The sequence below is a fragment of the Bactrocera neohumeralis genome, chromosome 5 (assembly GCF_024586455.1).
Source record: "Bactrocera neohumeralis isolate Rockhampton chromosome 5, APGP_CSIRO_Bneo_wtdbg2-racon-allhic-juicebox.fasta_v2, whole genome shotgun sequence".
NCBI lineage: Eukaryota > Metazoa > Arthropoda > Insecta > Diptera > Tephritidae > Bactrocera > Bactrocera neohumeralis.
In genome coordinates this window covers 14,138,563-14,147,102 of record NC_065922.1, presented here as the reverse complement: position 1 = coordinate 14,147,102, position 8,540 = coordinate 14,138,563, and the positions used below count along the sequence as shown (strand labels likewise).

Genomic DNA, 8,540 nt, shown 5'->3' with positions numbered 1-8,540 from the left:
AACAATATTAAAAAATTTCTTGGAAACTAATTGAAAGTTCGAAACATTTTGTTTCAAAAAATCACGTTTCAAAATCGATGTTGCCACACTTTTGACATTTATGATGGACTTTAAATATTTTTGGTGGAAGCTAATAGAACTTTCAAAACATTCTGCAATTAAAAATTTTAAATTCTTTTAATATTAATTTTTTATGCCAACAGATTTTCAAAGAACTAATAAAATCTTTAAAAAATACAAAAAGAAAATATTTTTGGTGGAAACTAATTGAAACATTTTTTTTATAAAAAACAAAATATGTTACAAAATTGGTGTTGCCGCACTTTTGACATTTAAGATGGACTTTAAATATTTTTGTTGCTTTCTCGAAACATTTCACTCAAAAAAATATTGAAATCTACGCCCGTGTACTCAAATAACTGTCACTCACTGTTTTCTAAGTTTAATTTGCTAATTTGCGAATTTGCTTTTGAAAATTTTTATGGCTTACATTTTGATCTACAATTATTGTTATGACATATTGCTATTGTAGCTTAATTTTTCTACACTTTTTACACACACAGTACATAATAATAATTAATCATATTAATAATGGAAAAAATTACAATAAAAAATTAGTTACAAAAAAGAATTATAATATTGAAAAAATTATAATTATTATAAAAATAAATAGTATTATTGTAAAAATTATAATAATATTAAAACCAATAATAATAATATTGAAAAAATTATAATATTAATACAAAAAAAATAATAATAATATTGAAAAATAATAATAGTATTGTTACAAAAATTGTTAATTTAACTTAAAAATAAATACAAGTAAATTATTATAATTTTTTTCGAAACAGGAAAGCAATTGCCGCTTTAAAAACTATTTACTGTTACAACTATCTTGTTAAACATTTTTTATTGTAAGTAATTATTTAAAATGTACAATTTTACACGTCAAATAAATTTTTTTGTTATAAATATATAAAATTAAAAAAAAAAACACTTTTTAATTAAAAATTATGCATGAGAAAGAAAAACTTAATTTTTTTTCTTATGAGTATTAAAAAAAAACTTTTTTAATTAAAAATTATGCTTGAAAAAATCTTTTTTGTTATAAATATTTAAAAAAATAAAAAAAAAATTTTTTATTTAAACATTTCGAGTGAAAAAAATACATTTTTACAAATATTTAAAAAAAAGCATTTTTAAATTAAAAAATGCTTTAAAAACTAGTTTCAAATAAATATGTATATGTTTTCATGCTTGTTGCACACGCTCGTTAACCCACTGTTTAAGATTTTGGCATACAATTTTTTCACACTTTTTTAATTACAATGTAATTATTATTAATTTTTATTGTTATTATTGTTTGTTTTATAACTCAGCAAGTTCTCAAAATTGCAATCAACCGAATCCGATATAAATACAAATGTGTTTGTATGTATGTATGTACAATAAATGCAAAATTTAACTTAATACTTTTTTCTTCGTTCAAAAATCTAAAATTATTAAGTTTTTTCGCAAGAAATTAATGCTTTAATTTTAATTGTTAATTAAATTAGTATTAATTAATTTAAAAATACATATTTTTGAAGATAAATACATATATATTTTTGTTCGTTTCACATTTTTGCTGCAACGCATCTGCAAACAAACGGCAACAAACAATTATGCTAAGCTTATATAACAACAACATATGTATGTGGTTTATTTATATAATTTCATTTTACATACATACAATCGCTTGTGCCACTACAAATTAAATGCTAACATAAACGCCATATTCGTAATAAACAAATATAAATAAATGTTTGTATGTATGTATGTATGTATACAATATAAATAAATTCTTTTATATTTATATATTTATATTTTTTTCATTATTTTTCTCACACTTTTCGCTAATTTGACCGTCTGCAGCGTGTGCTGCTTTGTGCTTTGCAGCTTTTTCCGCTCGCCATGCAGCGCTTTTGCGCGTTTTTAGTTTTAGTGTTGTTGCATTGCCCTGCGCACAACTACTTGCAATGCACATGCAGTTAAATACAGTAAAATGCATTTCATATATATGTATATACTGCTAAATATTCGATTTACATATACATAGGGTATTACAACTACACCAACTATCGACACACACATACACACAAGTACAAGAAATCTACATTTGTATTTATTGTTAGTGTTGTTATTAGTTTCTTTTTTATATATATTTTTTAAGTTAAATTATGTTTATGCATTTCTTTTTGTGGTTTGCTTAATTTTAAGTATAAATCGAAAAGTCATCAATGTTAAATATTTGTTTGTATGTATGTATTCACATTCATTGCTACTTTTCATTACATTTTCGTTTATTTATTTATTACTATTGACGCTTTTCCGCTTTTCTGCTCTTTGCACGCAATTACGCTAATAATATTCATATATTTATGCATTAATTTACTTTTCATAGATTTTTTTTTATTTTTTGTTTGTTTTTTAGATTTAGGTACATTTAAAAAAGATTATTACAAGTAATTGTTTTAGAAATGTCCAGCTTTGCAACCAACTCTTTGCGCATTCACCATATTTCTTGTGTGTTTTCTGCTCCCTTTTCTCCTCAGCTTTGACTTTCGTTAATAACTGCGCACAATTTTCATGTGTTTTTGTTATTGTTAGTTTCCGTTTATGTTTTGTATTTGTTATAAAAGTTACTAAAAAAAACTTGCTAATTACATTTTAGTTGCTGTTGTTGTTATTGTAAGTGTTTAGTACCTTATAACTTTAAGACATTATTTGCTACATTTTTCGCATTCTTATTTACTTTTTTGTTTTGTTTATATTTTACACGTTTAGTAGAAATAGCAGACATTTATAAATACAGTACAAATATTGTTGTTGTTAGGTTTTCATTGATTTCCTCTTGCAGTGTACAGTGTAAAATGTGAAAATAAATACAAAATTTCCGTTTTAGTACATTAGTCGACTCGGCCTCTAGTCGTTAGGTTCGTTATCACTACCACATTTACAGTTAAGTTTTTAATATTAGTTGTAAAATTGAAATAAATGTTAAAAGCATAGTCGTGTACTGCAGTCCTCTCTTTGAAGCAGAGTTTATATCTTCTATATATACATATTTGTATGTATGTATGCTTTCAAATGATTTTTTTGGCTTTTGAATGAATATTCATTGGTGGAGTAAAAAGGATTTTACGTTGGCAAGTTGGATGTGTGTTCTATTGATATTTAAAATTTGTATGCTTTTGTTTGATTAAATAATTAAATTATAACTGTTTTCAAAGGAAAACTAGAAAAAAAAATTAAATAAATTAATAAACAATAAATACAAAAATTAACCACATTTTTTTTTATTTTGAAAATAAAAATATAACTGTTTCCGAGAGAAAAAATTAAAAAAAAAAAAAAAAATTTAAAAAAAAAAAAAAAAAAAAAATTAAAAACAAAAAATTAAAAAAGAAATTAAAAACAAAAAATTAAAACGAATAAAAAACAAAAATTAAAACGAATAAAAAAACAATTAAAATAAATTTAAAAAAAATTTAATTAAAAAAAATTAACTAAAGAATTAAAAAATATAAAAAGCACGTGGTGTAACAAATATAAAATTATACACAAATTTGTCTTCAATTAAAAAAAAAAGAAATCAAAAATACTCGAAAAAAATTAAAAAATATAATATCATGTTAACCAAAAAATATTGAAATTAAAAAAAATTAAAATAGCATAAAAAAATATAAATGGTTAATACATTTTATATAAAAAAAATCCTTAAAAATTAGAGATTTTTCAAACTTTATAATTAAAAATTAGAGATTAAGCTTTAAGCCAAAAGATAAAAAAATTTTTTTTTAATTTTTAAGACAACAGGTTTCAAAAAAGCAAAAAAAAAATATAAAATTGACCAAAAAATTAAAAAAATAAAATGATTTTAAAAAATTTAAGAAAAATAAAAAAAGTTATAAAAAAAATATAAAATTAATCACAAACAATTTTTTTTACAAAATACAAAATTTCAGAAAGATTAAAAAAAAAAGAAAAATTAAAAAAAAAATATCAAAAAGATTAAAAAAAGGATCAGAAAAATAAAAAAAAAATCAGATAAATTAAAAAAAAATTTAGAAAAAATAAAAAAAACAGAAAAAAAAAAAATCAGAAAAATTAAAAAAAATGAGGATAATTAAAAAAAAAAAATAATAGGAATAAAAACTAAAAATGCAACCAAAAACAATATATAATAAAACTTAAAACCAAAATATTTTTTTATTCAATAATAAACGACGATTTCAATAAATAAAATAATGGTTGTAGACAAGAAATGGTGTTTAATACTTCCACAAGCAATATTTCATTTGAAGTATGCCCTAAAATATTAAAATTTTAGATTGCTTACAATCAGGCGCATCGCTAAATTATATTGTAAAAGGCAAATTGAGTATTGAAATAAGCCAAAATGATAACATCGATCGGTTCAATAAATGCGCAATTGGAAAATAATTAAACTGTAAGGCAAATCGGAAACTGTAATGTAAAACACTTTCTCGCACAGCTTTGATATAAATTGCATATAGAAAATAGCAAAAATTTCTCACAAACTTTGGAGAGTGTCAATGGAATTTTAAAGAAATAGAAAACTTTCCGATCTCATAAAGTTTTTATATATCTTTAATATTCTAATGGCACTCTACAAAACCCAACATCCATTTATGCTGAAACTACGGTTTCCGAAAGCTTGAAGTTTACAAACCTTGAGCTTTCACTAATGGATAATAGTATGAAAGCTAGCCTAAATTTAAAGCTTTTGTAATACATTAGCCAATTATGACGTATAAAATCTAAAAGTGGTGGAATAAGTCATTTTCTTTTGAATTTTACAGAAAAATTAGTGCTAAAAAGCTTTCGAAATACAATTTGCTCACATATACTTATTTAAAAGGAATATTGTAATCAATAACCAATAGTAGTGGGTATGTAAATTTTAGAAAAATCTTAACTTGATACCAGAATATTATGCACAGTTGCCAAATTTCTATAAACTCAATTAACACCATTAAAGCTTTGGCAGAAACACATATTCGCGGTTCTTACTTTGGATATGAATATATAAAGGAAAACTGCGCCTAAACGATACTTTGAAAACAGAAAATGGTAATATGCGTCTGTTTCGTCTAGTTATAATAGAATTTTGTGCTAAAATTTTATAATTCGGATGCTTTTGTGGTTTTTTAATAATAATAAAAAAAGATGTTCATAAAAAAAATTTGTTTTATTAAAAAAAAGTATTTTATTAAAAAAAAAGTAATTTAATAAAAAAAAAAGTATTTTAATAAAAAAAAAGTAATTTAATAAAAAAAAAAGTATTTTATTAAAAAAAAAGTTTTTAATTAAAAAAAGTATTTTATTAAAAAAAAAAAAAAAAAAGTATTTTATTAAAAAAAAGTATTTTATTAAAAAAAAAAGTATTTTATTAAAAAAAAAAGTATTTTATCAAAAAAAAAAGTTTTAATTAAAAAAAAATTTAAGAAGGGGTTTTATTAGAAAGAAAAAGTTCTTTTACTATTTTACTAAAAAAAAGTTTTTATTGAAAAACAAGTTAAAAAAAAATTTTCCCAAAAAAGCTTCTTAAACTTTTTGTAAAATTAATAGTTAGATATATAATGCGCCTAAAAATATGCTAAAAGCATTTCAGCTACTTCCATTTGCTGCATACTTTCAGGCTCAACACAACTTTCACGACTGAAAAACCTGCCAAGCCATGCTCCACCGCTGTATCGAGTGAATAATGAAATAATGCGAGTCCAAAAAATGCACGACTACAATACGGATATGTTTAAAAGACAGTTGTTAAGATTATATAAATATGTATAAAAATTATTAATATCAAATAAATGTTTGCATATATACAATTTTAATTTTTTTTGTTTTCTTTGATTTTTTTGATCTTTTTGTTTTTGTTAATACATGATGGGTGCGTTAAAATATGTGGATTGACATTTTTTTTGTATGAAGTATTTTTAAAAATAGCATTTATGCGTTCAATATTACAGCTTTAGTTGCAAGAGGTTTTGTACAGTAAAACCTAGATATACATACATATAAAAAATAATAATTAGTAAAATATTAAATAAAGGCGAAGCAAAAAAAAAACCTGTAAAAAACATATTTTAGCTTAAATGATAATGTATGTTTGTGTGCATACAAAGTAAAAAAAGGAGTAATATTAACGAACATTTCGTATCTTTGGTTTAGGTGTGAACATAATAACATAAGCAAAAGCGGAGATAAAGAAAATGGAGTATAAACTTATTTTGTAAAATTGGGGAAAATTGCATGTCAAATGCGTGTAAGTTTGAGATTAAAAAAAAAATATTAAGGAAAATAATTTTAATTAAAGTTTAAGCAAACTTATGGAATTATCAAATTAAGATTTAAAAAAAAATTAAATTAACTACGCGCTAAATTAACACCTTTTTAGTTAGAAAACGAAAAATTTTGTGCAAAATTTTTTTTGTGTAAAAAATTTAGTAAGAAAATATATGTATGTGTGCTTTTTTTATATGTTTCCCTTTATAAATATTTTTTTTTGTAACTTTCTAAATAAATTATTATTTTTTTTAAGTTTTTAATAAATATTTATTTTTTAAAACTTTTTAAATAAATATTTACTTTTTTGCGTTAAAAACAAATAAATAGCAACCGTTAGTTAGTTCGCATTGCGCATGCGTATTCACATTTATTTTTTTGCCTTTGTTTTCGTCTAACAAATTTTATGGATTTTTTTATTTTGTTGCTCTTGTTGCTAAATGAATACAGGCGGTATATAGTAAAAATTAGTGCGAAAAATGTGAGCGATTTTTTTTGCTGAAGGAAATTAAAAAAAAAATTAAAGAAAATACTGAAAAAAAAATTTGAAAAATATAAAACAAAAAAAATTATTTGAAAAAAAAAAATTAAAAAAAAAAATATTTGAAAAAAAAATTAAAAAAAAAATTATTTGAAAAAAAAATTTAAAAAAAAAATTATTTGAAAAAAATATTATTTGAAAAAAAAAAATCATCGATGATCAACAATTCTTAAATTTTTTCTGGAATTTTTGCCTACAATTTGACAAAAAAAAATTTAAATGCGCGCATTTGTATGTGTGTTAGTGCAAATATTGCACAAAATTTTACTAAATAGATTTTTTTCAGAATGTCGGTATGTATACATACATATCTCAAATATGCACAATACCGTTATTTCTTCTTAAACCAATAATTACTAATTATTATTTTTTTTACCAATAATTACTTATTATTTCTCCACACGGAGAGCATAACACTCAAGTGATACTTTTTTTTAAATGTATTTAACTTTTTAGAAATTTATTTTTGCTTTTGAAATGTATTTTTTTATTCGAAATTAAATTTTTGTATTAAATTTTTTTTCGAAATTTATCAATATTTCTTTTTAATTTATTATTATTTTTTAATTAATTATAATTTTATTAATTTATTTTTTTATTTATTCTTTTTTTGATTTATTATTTTTTTCGAAATTTATTATTTTTTTTAGAAAATAGTGTTTTGGTTTCAAAATATTAACTTGAATTTTGCTCACAGAAAAAACAACTTTTTTTGGTAAAATTGTATAACAGTTGTAATACAACAACATGCAGCATGCGAAAGCTTAAAATTTTTTGGACAATACCGAAAGCTTTGGAAATTTATTAAAAATTTAAAAACATACTAAAAATCTCATGATGAAAATGTTTTCCTTTAAAACCTAAAAAAACAAAAAAAAAAAAAAAAAAAAAAAAAAAAAAAACAGTTCAAATGCCCATATTTTAAATAAATTTTATAATTTCGGGCTGCCGCAATAAAGCTGTCGAGCGAGCGAGAACAAAGAAATAATGCAAAATCAGCTGGTTAAAATTTATCAAAATCTGTCGGCGCTGAGTAGTAGACAACGAAAGTTTTCTTTAACAGTTATTGTTTATTGCTGACCGCTACTTGAGCGACATATGCGCACTATTGTTGATTGTGATCTTGTAACTAGTACATTTCAGCACTTTTACTTCTAGAATTCTACAGTTACAACAACAACAGCACTTTCAGCTTTCGTTCCCACGACAGTCGGGTCTTAGTAAACGGAACGGACTCGGATTTTTAACCGGCCAAGGAGTGTAAAAATCACTTAAAGAATATTTTCTGGCGCTACAAGCACAACAACCGCATTTTCAGCAATAAAAACCATAATTTGCGAATGTTGCAGTGGGAGCTTAAAAATATGCTATTGTGTTTTCGGTGATTTCAGTAAAGCTCACAGCTGAGATCTTTAAACATCGAAAGCATAGTATGGAACTAAGTTCGTGAGGTGACTCAGACATTTCGGCACCTAAATAACTCTTGTTAGTCATAATTACAGCTCACTAGTTGAAAAATACAATATTTCTTTGTTGATAAAAGTATCTGACTCATGATATTTTTTAAAACGCTTGCATTCATTAGGCAACAACGCAGTGACAAAACGAATGCTCGAAAACCACAATAGTAAAATAAAAATGTTTCAAA

At 22.7% G+C, this 8,540-nt stretch overlaps 1 long non-coding RNA gene across 1 annotated transcript; it reads left to right on the top strand.

The window, feature by feature from the left end:
* Window positions 1-2,958: 2,958 nt before the first annotated feature.
* LOC126759206 (uncharacterized) lies at window positions 2,959-5,894 on the top strand. Its single transcript, XR_007666981.1, has 2 exons — window positions 2,959-3,000; window positions 5,705-5,894. It is a non-coding gene; the product is annotated as an uncharacterized LOC126759206 (long non-coding RNA).
* Window positions 5,895-8,540: the final 2,646 nt, after the last annotated feature.